This window comes from Ricinus communis, chromosome 4 (assembly GCF_019578655.1).
Source record: "Ricinus communis isolate WT05 ecotype wild-type chromosome 4, ASM1957865v1, whole genome shotgun sequence".
Taxonomy (NCBI): domain Eukaryota; kingdom Viridiplantae; phylum Streptophyta; class Magnoliopsida; order Malpighiales; family Euphorbiaceae; genus Ricinus; species Ricinus communis.
In genome coordinates, this window is record NC_063259.1 from 3,356,999 (window position 1) to 3,372,249 (window position 15,251).

General features: G+C 37.8%; 1 non-coding gene across 1 annotated transcript; it reads left to right on the forward strand.

Annotated features, from left to right (window-relative positions):
- Positions 1–3,944: 3,944 nt before the first annotated feature.
- LOC112535016 lies at positions 3,945–4,050 on the forward strand. Its single transcript, XR_003079222.2, has one exon. It is a non-coding gene; the product is annotated as a small nucleolar RNA R71 (small nucleolar RNA).
- Positions 4,051–15,251: the final 11,201 nt, after the last annotated feature.

Here is a 15,251-nt window from a genome sequence, read left to right on the forward strand (position 1 = left end):
ACTTAGAGAAATATTCAACAAAGAACTGTGAATGTACTTATTACCATACGAAGAGGGAAAGGGTCCCATGAAGTCGATGCCCCAAACATCAAAAATCTCAACGACTTGCACACCAGTTTGGGGCATCTCATCACGAGAAGAGATATTACCTGCGCGCTGGCAAGGGTCACAAACCTGAACAAATTTCCGTGCATCTTGGAAGAGCGTAGGCCAATAAAATCCTGCCTCTAGCACCTTCCTCGCTGTATGGTTTGCTGCTTGATGACCTCCAGTGGGTCCCTCATGGCAGTGCTTCAATATTTGGAGAGTCTCCTCGCCATATACACAACGGCGAATCACCTAATCTGCACATACTTTAAACAAAAAGGGGTCTTCCCAAATATAGTATTTCAAATCAGCGAAGAATTTCTTCTTTTGCTGATAAGTCATACCCTTTGGTAGAACCCTAGTAACCAAATAGTTAGCGTAATCTGAAAACTAGGGAGTATCAGTGTATACCAGAGTGACATATAAATGTTCTTCGGGAAATCGATCGTCTATGGCCGTCTCATCAAGTGCATCCAAGTGAGGATTTTCCAATCTTGATAAATGGTCCGCTGCCAGATTCTCCGCGCCCTTCTTATCCTTGATCTCGACATCAAATTCCTGTAACAAAAGAATCCACCGAATCAATCTCGGTTTTGCATCATTTTTTAGGAATAAGTACCTCAACGCCGAGTGGTCCGTGAAGACAATGGTTTTGGAGAGAACGAGGTATGATCTAAACTTGTCGAAGGCGTAAACAATGTGACCAATAACTCCTTCCCTGTGGTGGTGTAGTGTTCCCGGGCTCCCGTCCAAAGTCTTGCTAGCGTAGTAAATGGGTTGGAACTTCTTTTCAATCCTCCTGTCCAAGCACAGCTCCAACTTCATAATCACTAGCATCGCACATCGCTTCAAAAGGCGGCCCCCAATCGGGGAGAAACTATGATTGGGGTCAAGAAGTTTCTTAAGTAACTCAAAAGCGGCCAAGCATGCATCATCAAAAATAAAAGGTACATCTTTAACTAACAATTGAGTGAGAGGCCTAGCAATCTTAGAGAAATCTCTAATAAATCTCCTATAAAACCCTCGCATGGCCCGTAAAACTCCTAAACCTTAATGAACTAGGAGGAGGTAGCTTAGATATTACTTCTACTTAGCTCTATCCACCTCCATCCCGACTGAGAGATCTTATGCCCCAAAACAATCCCCTCTCTCACCATGAAATGGCATTTTTCCCAGTTTAGTACCAAGTTAGCCTCAATACACCTAGCTAACATGCGCTCAAGGTTTGCCAAACAAAGAGAGAAAGAATTACCAAAAACAGAGAAGTCATCCATAAATAACTCCATAGACTCCTCAATCATGTCCTAAAAAATAGCCATCATGCACCACGAAATGTAGCTTGCATTGCAGTCCGAATGGCATCCGTCTATAAGCAAATGTCCCATAAGGGCAGGTGAAGGTAGTCTTCTCTTGGTCCTCAGGTGCAATAGGAATCTAAAAGTAACCTGAAAAGCCATCAAGAAAACAATAAAACATGTGACCTGCTAAACGTTCAATCATCTGATCAATAAAAGGAAGAGGGAAATGGTCCTTCCGAGTTGCATCATTAAGCCTACGGTAATCAATGCAAACTCGGAAGCCTGTTACCGTCCGAGTTGGGATCAGCTCATCCTTCTCATTCCTTACCACTGTGATGCCTCCCTTCTTGGGTACAACCTGCACAGGACTAACCTACGAACTGTCAGAAATGGGATATATTAAACCTGCATCAAGAAGTTTAATTACCTTCTTCTTTACCACTTCTTTCATGTTCGGATTGAGTCATCTTTGAGGCTGAACAACCGGCCTGAAACTGTCCTCTAATGAAATCTTATGAGAGCAAAAACTTGGATTTATGCCCGGGATATCTGCTATATTGAAAGCAAAGGCCTTCTTGTACTTCCTTAGAACTTCCAACAGCATGGCTTTTTGAGTTAGATCGGCTGCTATGATTACTGGTAAGCGCTTCTCTTCATCCAGGAAGGCATAAACCAAGTGGCTCGGTAACTCCTTCAGTTCTAAGACTGGTGGGTCCTCGAATGAAGTCTTTACTTTACGCACCCCGGACTGCCAAGAAAAGATAGGGATCAGTTGACAAGCTCGGCTCGGGCTTAATAAAACAAATGAGTTGCTCCAACACTTGCTCGTTGGACAACTCCTCCTCATCCTTAGCTATTGCTACTTGCAAAGGGTCAGAACATAAAATTTCTTGCAAATGGGACTCAACCACATCATCAATCACATCAATAGAATATACAGTATTATCATAGTCCAGTGACTGTCTCATAGAAGTGGCTAGGTCAAAGGTAATGGTCTCATCATCAACTCTAAGCTTAAGCTTTCCATCGCTTACATCGATAATAGCCCTCGATGTAGCTAGGAAAGGCCTACCCAGGATAAGAGGCACAGTGCTCTCACCCTCCATATCCATTACCACAAAATCCACAGGAAAGATAAATTTATCTACCTTTACAAGTACATCTTCAACAATACCTCTAGGAATTTTAATAGTTCTATCTGCTAACTGAACACTCATCCTAGTAGGCTTAGGTTCATGCAACCCTAATTTGGCAAATAAACCAGTGGGCATTAAGTTAATGCTAGCTCCTAAATCAGCCAATGCACCACTAATTGATAAATCACCAATCATACAAGGGATAGTAAAACTCCCTGGATCTCGTCGCTTGAGTGGCAGTTTGTTCTGGAGAATAGCTGAACACTCCTTATTAAGCACCACCTGACCAAGATCCTCCAACTTCCTCTTGTTGCTCAAAATCTCCTTTAAAAACTTGGCGACTTCTTGACCGTGAAATTGCCTCAACAAAAGGTAAGTTAATTTTTAGGCCGCTTAAATAAGTCAAGAAACTTACTCAGATTGCTTGTCCACCTTATCCCGCCTCAACCTTGCAGGGATATGGAACCGGGGGCCGATGCTCCCACAGGCTCTTTGCCTGTATTCTTTCATTCTCTCATTCTCTACCACCTCAAGGTCCGGTCCTTCCTTAGGCCGGCTCGACCGCACGATTGTATTATCCTTATCGGCCTAAAGGCGAAGAACTACCAATTTCTTACCTGAACACAAGGTGATAGCCTTGCAATGCTCCCTCGGGTTTGACTCTGTAGTGCTAGGGAGCGATCCTGGAGGTCTCTCTGAAAGCATCTTAGAAATTTGGCCAATTTGAGTCTCCAAGTTCTGAATCGAGGCCTGCTGATTCCTAAGTGCACTATCAGTCTGCTGCAATCTTGTTTCCGTAGACGTCACAAACTTCATCATAAGCTCCTCTAAATTTGACTTCTTTTCTTGTGGAGGAGGAGCTTGTGCAGGCCCATCTGGTTGTTGCTGTGGCTGTTGATGAAGTCTTTGAAAACCTGGCAGACTCTGGGCATTATTGTTCCTCCAACTGAAATTGGGATGATTGCGCCATCCAGGGTTGTATGTATTGCTATAAGGGTTATTCTGCTGCCTTGGGGCATTCCCCATATAATCAACCTGTTCAACATCAGAAGATATAGCAGAATTAGATGGAAAACTAGTAGAAGATGAAGCAAACATACTTCCCGCGACGACCGTAATACGGGCCACCACAAAACTCGCAGCCAACGCTCACCGCATGAACTCAAGATCTAGAGTTGGTCGATCTTCTTGGTTAGAAGCTCCACTTGAGCTCGCCAAGGCTACTGTAGAGTCCACTTGGTTGACCACTCCCTGTCTTCCTGGTCGGCTCCTAGAGGATTGCCAACGATAGTTGTTCATGGCCATTTCCTCTATCAAGTTCGAGCCCCGCCGGGCTCATCGCTTAGCGCCCCCACCGCAAAGATCCACCATCTCGTTGCAAGGTTCAACCCACGTAGAAGGTCTGAACTGCATCCACACCGGCAATCCGTGATGTGGGCAGATCTCAAAAGATCTTTAAATCTCTCCCATGCATCATACATGCTTTCATCATCAAACTGCACAAAAGAAGATATGTCATTTCTAAGTTTAGCAGTTTTAGCAGGAAGAAAATACTTATCATCTGGATAACATTGGCCTTTATCTCAAAATTGTTGGCCGCTATAGCAGGTCTGACTATACTCGTTTTCGTCCCATCTAAAGAGGGTCGAGCAAAATCGTACATAGTCCTTTGATCATCATCGGCCTAGGGGTTGAGGTTCTCCATCGCGTCAGTTCCTTGAACCTGAACCGTAACTCTGTCCTCCTCCTCAACTGCCTGCAAACGTCATCTCAATAATCTGAGAGAGCGCTCCGGGTCAGATAAGGGTACTATTGGATCAGGGTTAGAGCTCTTGGTCATATACTACCTGAAACCGACAACCAAACAACCACCAATCAATCCCAAAAAAAAAATATAACAATAAATGATAATAAAAATAAAGAATAAATGAATAAACAAATAATGACTAAATTAACACAAAAATAATTCACTCTAGTTCACCGTTACTATTCCTCGGTAACGGTGCCAAAAACTTGATGGGCTCTTTATGCAACCTAAACCTAAGGCAGTGAACCTATCGATGCAGCCTAGCACTAGTGAGTATCAAGGTCATATCCTTGGAGATCGGGTGAACCTAGAGTTACTACTATTTGCTATGTTATCTAGTCTGAAATAGGGTGTGAAAGTTCTAACGTACCAGCTAATGGTTATGAGTGCAAATAAGTAAATGAAGAACAATGGATAATCAAAAGACAATTGCAAAGAGAGAAACAAACCCAAAAGGGAGCCTAAGTGATGGAATTCTAAAGATGGATTTTATGGATTGCCGATCTTGCTTACCCGTGCCTAAATCCTGAATTGAATCCCGGTTCCTCTCTCTCGAGCTTACCGGATTCCTAAACCTGCACTAACCTAATGGAATCTCATCCTATCGGATTACTACAGATTAGCATTAAGTATGATTTAAAACTATTAAGAGTTATTAGTTCTTAATCCGGTGAGTAAATCAACCTTATCTCTAAGTGTTAACTACCAGTTCTTACTATTCAATGTCCAGTTGTAACAAGCATTTCTCAATGTCAAGAAACAACCTAATAAACAATTAATCCAACGTCTAAAATTAACTGAATCAAACTTTTATTACTGAATAGCAAGAAGATTGCAAGAATGACAATTATAAAAACTAACAATTAAGCATAATCCATCAACAAAGGTGAACCCTAATGGATTCAAAAGATCTAGCTACTCATGTTTATGGTTAAAGCAATTAGGGAACAAAATAAGGAAAAATAAATTAAAGGCATGTACACCCTTCTCTTTCAAGCTGAATGAGAAACCCTAAAATTGCAAAATTTGAAATCTCAAACCCTAGTTGCCTCTTGAATGCTCCCAAAGTTTGTCTTGATCTTCAATTCGATGTTGGAACAAGTGAAATCCCCCCTTCAATTGATGAATTTTGATCTCTCAAGGTCTACAATTGAGGTATAGGAAATAATTGATTAAGTGTGTGTCTTGGAATTGAGTCCAAAAATCATCCCCCTTCAAAAAGAATTCAAAATCGCCTATATAGTTGATTCAGCATGGTCAGAGTCCAGGCTGTGATGATTCAAGACGGCCGAGTCCAGCCAGGCCGAACTGTGGAGTCCCACAGGCCGACTCCTTCCAGGCCGTGCCCAAGCTCAGGCCGATCCACCACAGTCGCGGCCGGAGGCCGTGGTGGCTACGGAAGTCGTGCTGAAATGGCACAATTGGGGATAGCCTCTTAGTAATTTAGCACGGCCGGAGTCCAGGCCGTGCTCAACCCTCTAGGTGCTACTCCTCGCCCAATCTGATGGATTTTGGTCTGTAATCACATGCATGTCCCTCGATTACTGATGATGTCCTTCGAAAATGACCTGAAATGAGAAAGGAAACAAAAGACAGGTGATTCTAGCATAAAACGGGATAATCATGCATAAAAAATGTAAACAATCGGGCATGAAAACATGTAACATGACTTATAAATCTAGAAAGAGTTAGAACATACAGTTTACTTTCTAAGATTGAGATCTATAGAGATAGTTGCTTCAAACTGCATGAATGTTCTGAACTTCGTGTACATAGACATATGTGTTAAAATGTTTAACGTGGAAGAATCAAACAAAGATCCTTGGCATATATATTTCTAAAGATATGTGTCATAAACACTCATTGAGAAAAATGTTATTGATAGAATGATTTATGCCAAGCATAATATTCTATTATGTACATATATCATGTTATGTACATAATATTCTAGATGTTCATTATGAATCATATAGAATAAATTCGCAAGATAGATTCAATTCAATTTAATGGAAAGTATGAATCTTGGAAAGAATTCTAAAAGGTCATAATTCTTACAACTTAAGGTTAATATTTATCATTATATTTAAGGATATATGAGATATATTTGAATCTTTATTATTCTTTTTCAAGCATAAGATATGGTGCTTAAGTATTATTGATCTAACGAGTTAGACAAACAATAAAGCCATTTTAAAAGAACCAGGGTCTCATGTACGATCCAAAATTCTATATTGGAGCATTACTAATAAATGACTTATTTATATAATATAAAGACAAAACAAATACCCATTGAGGATAACAAGGTTGATCCTCTAACAAAGTCGTTTGACCTAGCAAGGACATGATCATCATCATAAAGAGTTCAGTATTGGATACCATGATGATTGGCTTTGATTATTTTTTAGTGCAAGTGGGAGATTATTAAAGTATGCCCTAAAGACAAGGAGTTATCAAATAATCTATGTTAATTTATACATCATATTGATAACATACAATTATACAAAAGGTATTGTTCAACTCTTCAAGATAGTTTGAGTAGTTGTGGTATTATCAAAGAATAATGCAAACCGTTAGAGGTGAACATTATGGAATATATACACAAATGTAAGAGAAATTGTAAATCAAGTTATAATGATGAGGTTCTCATTACATACATTTCTAAACTTTATTCATAGAGATGTTTGATACTAGCATTTTCTTGAGGGTGCATCGGTACGATATCGTCGTATTCTTGAGGCTGCATTGGTGCGATACCGTCGTCTTCTTGAGGGTGCATCGATACCAAACTAGCTAGGGCATCTGCCATTTGGTTATGATCTTTCCCAATCTGTATGAACTGGCATCTCTTCAACTGCTTGGCTACCTCTTATATGTGCTCATGGTAAGGCCTTAACTTCTCTTCTTTCAAGTCCCATTCCCACGTATCTCGAGACACCACTAACATTGAATCTCCAAGAATTTTGACTTCCTGAATACCAATGGTAAGTAAGTTCTTCAAGCCGAAGGTGCATGATTCATATTTTGCCATATTATTCGTGATCACAACCTTAGCTTTTTAATCAGCAGGATCACCTCACCTGCTGGGGTTATCAACATTATGCCTATCCCTACGCCCCTTCAGTTGACTACTCCATCAAAGTATAACTTGCATCTGACTACTAAGATAGCCGCAAACCCTTAATTTGTGAATTCAAAGTCACAAGGATCGATTTCAGGAATCGAATTATGTGCCAAGAACTCTGCCACTGCTCGGCGTTTCACCACTTTTTTGGTTACGTACTCAATATCGAACTCTGTTGGCATGACTAGCCACTTTCCCAGTTTTCCAACCAAAGAGGGCATTCCTTATAGGTACCTTATTGGGTCATGCCTCAACATTGCTTGTATATGGTAAGACCGGAAGTAGTGTTGCAGTTTCTTCGAAGACCATACTACTGCTAGACATGTTTTCTCAACTTCATTGTACTTGGTCTCATAGGATAGTAGCTTTGTATTGGTGTAGTACACGACATGTTCAGCCCCTTCTTTTGATGCTTATGCCAACATAGCCCCCAAGGATTCCCCTTATACAACTACATATAAGATGGGACTCCGCCCAGGCTGTGGATATTCCTTGATTCTCTCAAAGTAGTCTGACACTATATGGGCAGCAGTTTTAGGCGCGCACCTAAGTGTCCTAGCGATATAGCACTGCAAGGCTTTTCACCCTAATTGGGAACATGCTAACTAGTCATAGAGACTAGCATGGAGAAAGGGAGTTGCCACTTTGGTAAGTTTACTAGGACAATTTTATTTTTACATGTCATAATTAGATTCCATAAGGAAGCTTTGCCACATTTAGAGATGGATTCAGAAATCAACTTCCTTATTTATGTATACCCACCTTTAACTTTATTAATTAATAATCAATTCCCTACAAATGCAGCATAATAACTATCTACACATCAAGTAATATAACAAGTTAGGTCCACCTAATTCTAGCATATTTTATTAAGTTTAGCCTAATTCCTTATCTTCATTTGATTAACCTAATAAACTATTCGATTATGCAAAAGCGCCCCACTTAGTCTAACCCAGCTTTTATGTATTATGTTCTAATTACCAATCATTAATCCTAAATGGGCTTTATTTAAATGCCAAGGCCTGTTTTAATTCACCTAAGTCTAAGTGGGTCAATTTTAATTATTAGTATGGCAAAGCCTACCTAAGTCTAATTAACTTTACTTTTAGGCCCAATTTCTATCTTATTAACCTAATGGACTACATTTTTCCTGCCAAGATCCAAATTAAAAGCCTTGAGTCTAGGTTATTAGTTTTAATTATCAATCAGTCAAATAGGCATTTGTCATCACAAGTTATAAAGAAAAGCAAAATAAAAGAAAGTAGAAAAATTACTAAGCTAGCACAACCTCCTACAACTAAATAACTCAAAATTGACTAAAATATGCATTAAAGGTCGGAAATCATATAAAATCTTAAAAAATCAGCAAAACGGGTGACTCTCGAACAAATACCGCTTGGCTATATCACAGAGCTGTTTGGCTCTATGTACACCCGATTGGCTATGCATAGAGGTGATTGGCTCTAGGTTGGCAACTTTTAATTTTTTTTACAATTTAGTCCCTAAACTTTTTAGTTGATTCAATTTCATCCTTAGAAACTTAATTTTTTTATTAATTTAGTCCAAATTGATTTTAGAAAAAAATATTTGGATTAATTACTCATAAACCGAGCTAGGATTTAACTCTCCTCAAGTCCATGAGTCTCGGGAGAAGTAGCAACTTTCATCATCGGATTTTCCGTAATTACCTTGATGGCTAGATTTAAAAAATGGGCACTTAGTGTTTACCCCCACTTTGTCAAGATTTATAAACATGCGCATGATTAAATAAATCAAGACAATCATAAACATCAAGGATATGGATAAACATCAAGTCAATCATTTAAAGTACACTTTATAGGCTCGACATTTTAAAGACCACCCACAGATATGCATAGAAACTTCTGACTTAGGGACGACGCTCGCCACATTTTAAGGTATACACTTGATACAAGGACTACGCCCATCACATATTGATTTGTGGACCACACCCGCATACTTTGATTAGGGACCATAACTACATACCTTGATTTAGGGACTATGCTCACACACTTTGATTGGGGACCACGTTTGAACACCTTGATTTAGGGACTACGCTCACACACTTTCATTAGGATTACGACCAGACACCTTGAATTAGGGACTACACCCGCACACTTTGATTAGGGACCATGCCCACACAATTTGATTAGGGACCACATCCGCACTGTCTAATTAGGGACCATGCCTGTCCATTTTGAGTTACTTTCACTGCGAAAAATAAAAAAAGTTAAGATGTTTGATTTTCCCATTCTGGGACCAAGCTGGATAATTTTTCACTTTTGAGATATAAAATGATAGTTTTCCAACATTAGGAATGCAATTTGATTGTGTTTTCCATCCAAGGACTAAATTGGTAATTCGCCAACTAGGGACCAAAGTGTAATTTTCTAGTTAAAGACCAAAATGGCAATTTGCGTCTTTTAAAACATATATTTATCTTTTTCCTTTCTTTGATTTCTCTCTCAATTCTCAACCAAATTCGCTCAAATTTGTCTTGAAATGCAAGTTCATCTCCATGATTAATGGGCCGCACTCCATTCACACCAAATCGGGGCTTTTCATTGCTGGTTTCAAGACTAAAAAACCTAGGGTTAGCGAAAGGGGAGAAAATCCCCTTTTGGCCAAATTGAGCGCACACTAGGCTTTCTCGGCCGACGATGAGGTAGTTTTCCTTATTATTTTTACTTACATGTCATTTATACAATGTAATCTATCAAAATTTTGCAAAAATTTGAAGAAAATTAGATTGCCCTAACCTGAATAACCGATCGGCTCTGGCTCGCCAATAGCATCATAGAGCCCCGGAGTGGTTCAATGAGCTTCCAGGCGTTGTCTAGGCCTAGATAGGTCACACCATTGGTTCATAGCTACTCTTCCCTCTACTATTGGAAGGACATGTCACACTTGGTCTATACACTCATCGAGCATGTGGGCGGCGGTTTCGGATGTGTATCCAAGTGTCTTTAGAGTCTATGGCACTGTAAAGCTTTTTAACCTAATTGGGAACAAGCTAGCTAATCACTGAGACTAGTGTGGAGATTGGAGTCGCCACTCGGATAATCATCGGAACACTTTTACTAATGAGTAGCATTTCTCATATTCTATAAGGAAGCTTTCGCCACAGAGTCCAAAGATGGATCCGAAAGCTAACTTATTTGTGTATATTAGTTTTTAATTTTATTATTTAACAAATTACTACCTATAAATGCAAGAAATTCATACACATGCATGCCAAAACAACAAACATAATACACCTGAGTGTAGCCCATTTATTCAAGCCCAACCCATGTTTAAGTTTGTTAATTTAGCTTACTAGTCAATTATGTACAAGCCGACCTAGTCTAGCCCGATTACCAATTTTGTTCTTGAATTCCAGCTTTTAAACATAATGGACTACTTGTTATGAGAAGGCCCATTAATTGTGATCTTAACCCTAACTAAGTTCAAACTCTAACTAAACATGCCAAAGCTTGCTATTCCACTTGGATTTTAGAGTTTCAAGCCCAACTAAGGTTGATTAGCCTATTAGACTACCAAATTTAAGTTGGATCAATTTTTAGCCCTAAGTTTGTGTGGCCCATTTTAATTAATCAATCATCTAATCATATATTTGATTAACATACAATAAATAAAAATATAAACAAAATAAAGCAAAAAGTAAGACCTAGTTATTACAACTAGCCCACAAACACGATTGCAAAAAGGAAAAGACCTAAAACTATACAAACACTGAGTGTACGTCAAAAATCGCCAAAAATACAAAAAAAAAAGGATTTTGGCACACACAACCAATGGGCTCTATATGAAGAGCCGATCGGCTCAATTAGAGCCAATTAGCTCTACCTTGAGCCGATCGGCTCTAGGGTCCTTAGGCAGATTTTTATCGATGTTTCCTTAATCCTCAGCATAATTTCGCATCCCTAGTGCCGATTTTTACATGCACAGACATTAAAAATTGATTAGAATAGTTTAAAAATGTCAAAATAAAAGTGACAAAGGCCATTTAAACCATCAAGACCCTAAATTACTAAAGAATAACCTTAAATATTATGAACTAACATAAGACAATCAAAATAAAAGAATCATGCTTTAACAGGTTCAATTATTTTATCACAATGACAAATAGATCTAAACATTGATCCTACAACATGTTTCTAATTAATTTTAAAATCCTAACTGGCGAAACATCAAATCTCAAAAAGAACCATAAGTTCTTATTATTAGATTCAAAACCCTATTACCATGCATATTAATAATAAACCTAATCTAATCATATTTATCATAGATCAAAACCATAATCATATTTCTAAGGACAAATAATATAAAAAAGTCAAATAAGGAATGAAAGAAACAATTTTTATGATGAATGTGGATGTATGGTGGAAGGAACCCTTAGGTTGTCACTATGAATGTTGGATCTACGAGTCTCAGGCGAGGAAGATACAGTTGAATCGAAAACTAGGTAAGAATCCACTACTAGATCTGACTTAGAGAAACCTTTTGTTGATTGAAAAACAGTTTTCAAAAATGCTCTTTCTTCAGTAACTTATTTCCTAAAATAGTTCTTTCTTCAATGACTTGGATTCTCAAAATGATGACTATGATTGACAATACTTTTCTTTTTGTTTCCTTTTGATTTTTTTTTTCTTAATGTTTCTTCTATCTTGATTTTACTCACAGCCGATTTTCAATTCTCCCTCCTCCTCTAAAATCCTAAACACATCTTTCTGTTTATAGAGATAGGGTTTCAAAGGAAACCGTAGAGAAAATGATAGACTTTAGGATTATATCAATAAATATCTCATTTAATTTATTTAAATTTAAATAATTACCAATAAAACAATGATTATCATCAAGGAAACTTTCCAGAATTTGTATCTAGACGTAAAATCTTCTTAAAAAAAGATGTCGGAGTGTCAAAATCTCAATCAGTTCTATGAAGAGCCAATAGGCTCTTCAAAGAGCCGATTGGCTTTATAGAGAAAGTTTGAAAAATTTGCAATTTAGTCCATGTTTTTGTAAAACTATAATTTTGACTCTCAAACTTATTTTTTTCTAACAATTAGGTCAATTTGATTTTGAAAAGATAATTCCAGCTGGATTAACCTTGACCCTAGCCTTAAATTCACCTGTCTTCCACTTCTCGAGACACGAGAAGGTAGTAGCTTTACTGATAGGGTTTTTCGCCCTCGATATTTAAATCTGGAAATGGGGTGTTGATAGAGCAGTGGATGGCTACGAACCACACCTTCAACACACTAGAAGGAGAGCTTATAGGTATCAAATTCTTAGTTACGCCTGTACTCTTTGATGATACTATCCATGATCAGAGGTTCTTTGCTCGAGACCAATTTATTACTGATCCATTGAGGTACTTGCCTACGAGCAAGAACACCCATTGCTTGGCCTACCAAAGCATCCCTCTCCACTACAGATGGTTCACCCCTTGGCCTATCTAAGAGGTAGATCAGATCGCTCAAGCTTTCTTGGTCTACTTATTTGGGACCATATTGTTCTACGATTTGAGGAACTCATTGAACCGCCACTACTTGGCCCCTTTGAAAGACTTGGACCGGGTCTTCTTGTATAACTAGGGGTTCGCCGTGTTGTCCTATCTATACCATCAACTGTATATCATGGTTGTCAGCATCCATTTTTCGTATTTAGGTATTAAGGGGATTATGGCAACTCGATGATAAAAGTTACTGTCTTTCTCGAGTCTCAGAGATTGGGAAGGGGTGAATCCGAGAGAAGGATGGAAGACTTGAACCGCCACTACTTGGCCCCTTTGAAAGACTTGGACCGGGTCTTCTTGTATAACCAGGGGTCCACCGCGTTGTCCTATATGTACCATCAATTGGATATCATGGTTGTCAGCAGCCATTTTTCGTATTTAGATATCAAGGGATTTATGGCAAACTCGATGAAAAAAGTTACTGTGTTTCTCGAGTCTCAGAGATTGAGAAGGGCTGAATCCAAGAGAAGGATGGAAGTAATTGGATTTAAAATTACTTTTGTAGAATCAATTTGGACCTAATTGAAAGAAAAAGTAAAGTTTGGGAGGTAAAATAGTAATTTTCACAAGTTTAGGGAATAAACCATCAAATTTTTTAGAACTTTTATTTCTTAGAACCAATTGGCTCTATGCACAGCCGAATCAGCTCGACATAGTGCTGATCGGCTCTGTGTAAAGGTGATTGTCTCCACGCGGGACTGATTGGCTGTTTTTCAAATTTTCACGTTGTTTTTTTGTGTATTTTCAATCCATAACACCAAGAATTGGTAAAAGTAAGTTTCTAGAATATATTTATGATAATAATTAGGATTTATAAATCATAATTGTTCAAAACTAAAAGAATAAATCCCTTTTTATTTGATATTAATCTAATAAAGGGGATAGTTATAGCCTATTTATTTTTATAATTGAATAATTATCAACATCTCTTAAGGTTTTCTAAACCTACTCCTATAAATAGAATAATATGGCCTAGGTCTAGGGTTAGCAACAGAGCTAAGCATAACAACTAGAGCAAAATTTACATCGACATATACATAGAAGAAACCCTGAACATGCCACTAAGAAAGAACTCCCAAGTTAGGAAACCCATTGAAGAATGATAAAGATTTTTTTGAAAACCTAAAAAAGTAGAACTGGATTCTCGTCCCCTCTTTGATTCTACAGCTTGCTCATCTCCTGAGACTCACAGAACAACAATTAATGGTGATAACCTAAGGGTTCTTTTACATTAACACCTCTTCTTTCCTTGCTTCTAATTTTATTTTTATTTATGAAAACATATTAGGAATGTTTTCTTAATGACCATTCTACATAATTCACATAATTAGATTAAGATTTCTTTTTGTTTAACATGTTGATTTTATTGGGTTTTGAATCTGATAATAAGAACACCTACGATTTTAAATATGATTTAATTAAGGTTTGAATTTGATTGGTTAATAATAGATATAGTTAGGTCATATTTATGTTTTCTTGTTAATTATACGTGTTCTATCTAAATTTTTTCCCTCTACATATGTAAGAGTTTGTTCTGGGCGCAAAAATTAAAGAACAAACTATAGAAACCCACTCAAGCCTCTAAAGCCGACCATCTCAATATAGAGCCGATTCGGCTGTGCGTTGAGCCGATCGATTGTGTACATTATGAGGCTGCTTCTCGATTTTCTTGATGTATTTTAGTAATCTCATGCACTATAACTTAGTTTTAGGGTCTTCTTTACTTTGTTTTAGTTGTAGGTGGGTTATAATAGCTAGAGTTATTTCCTATCCTTTTATTCTTGCTTTTATCTATGATGGATGCCAAATATATATTGTACAATTACTTATTTAAAACTGATCAGATAGACTTAGGCCTTAAAATTGGACTAGCATGAAAACTATAGTCCATTAGCTTAATTAAGGTGGTAATTGGGCTTTAACTCAAAATCATATAGACTTAATGGGTTTTGTAATGCTTTAGTTAGGTTAAATTGGGTCATAGTAGATTTAGGATCACTAAATTGGGCCTCATCATAAAGAGTTGTCAATTAGGATTAAAGACTGGAAATTAAAGCATAATCTATAATTGACTAGACTAGGTAAGGCCTTGTTTAATTAGTAAATTCGGCTAATAAATTTGATATATGGGTTGGACTTTATTAGAATGAGCTAGATTTAGGTGGACCTCAGATGTTATAGTGCTTGATGTACATAAATACTTAGGGTGCATTTATAGGGAATAGCATGTTAAACAATAACATTAAAGGCAAATATATATAAATAA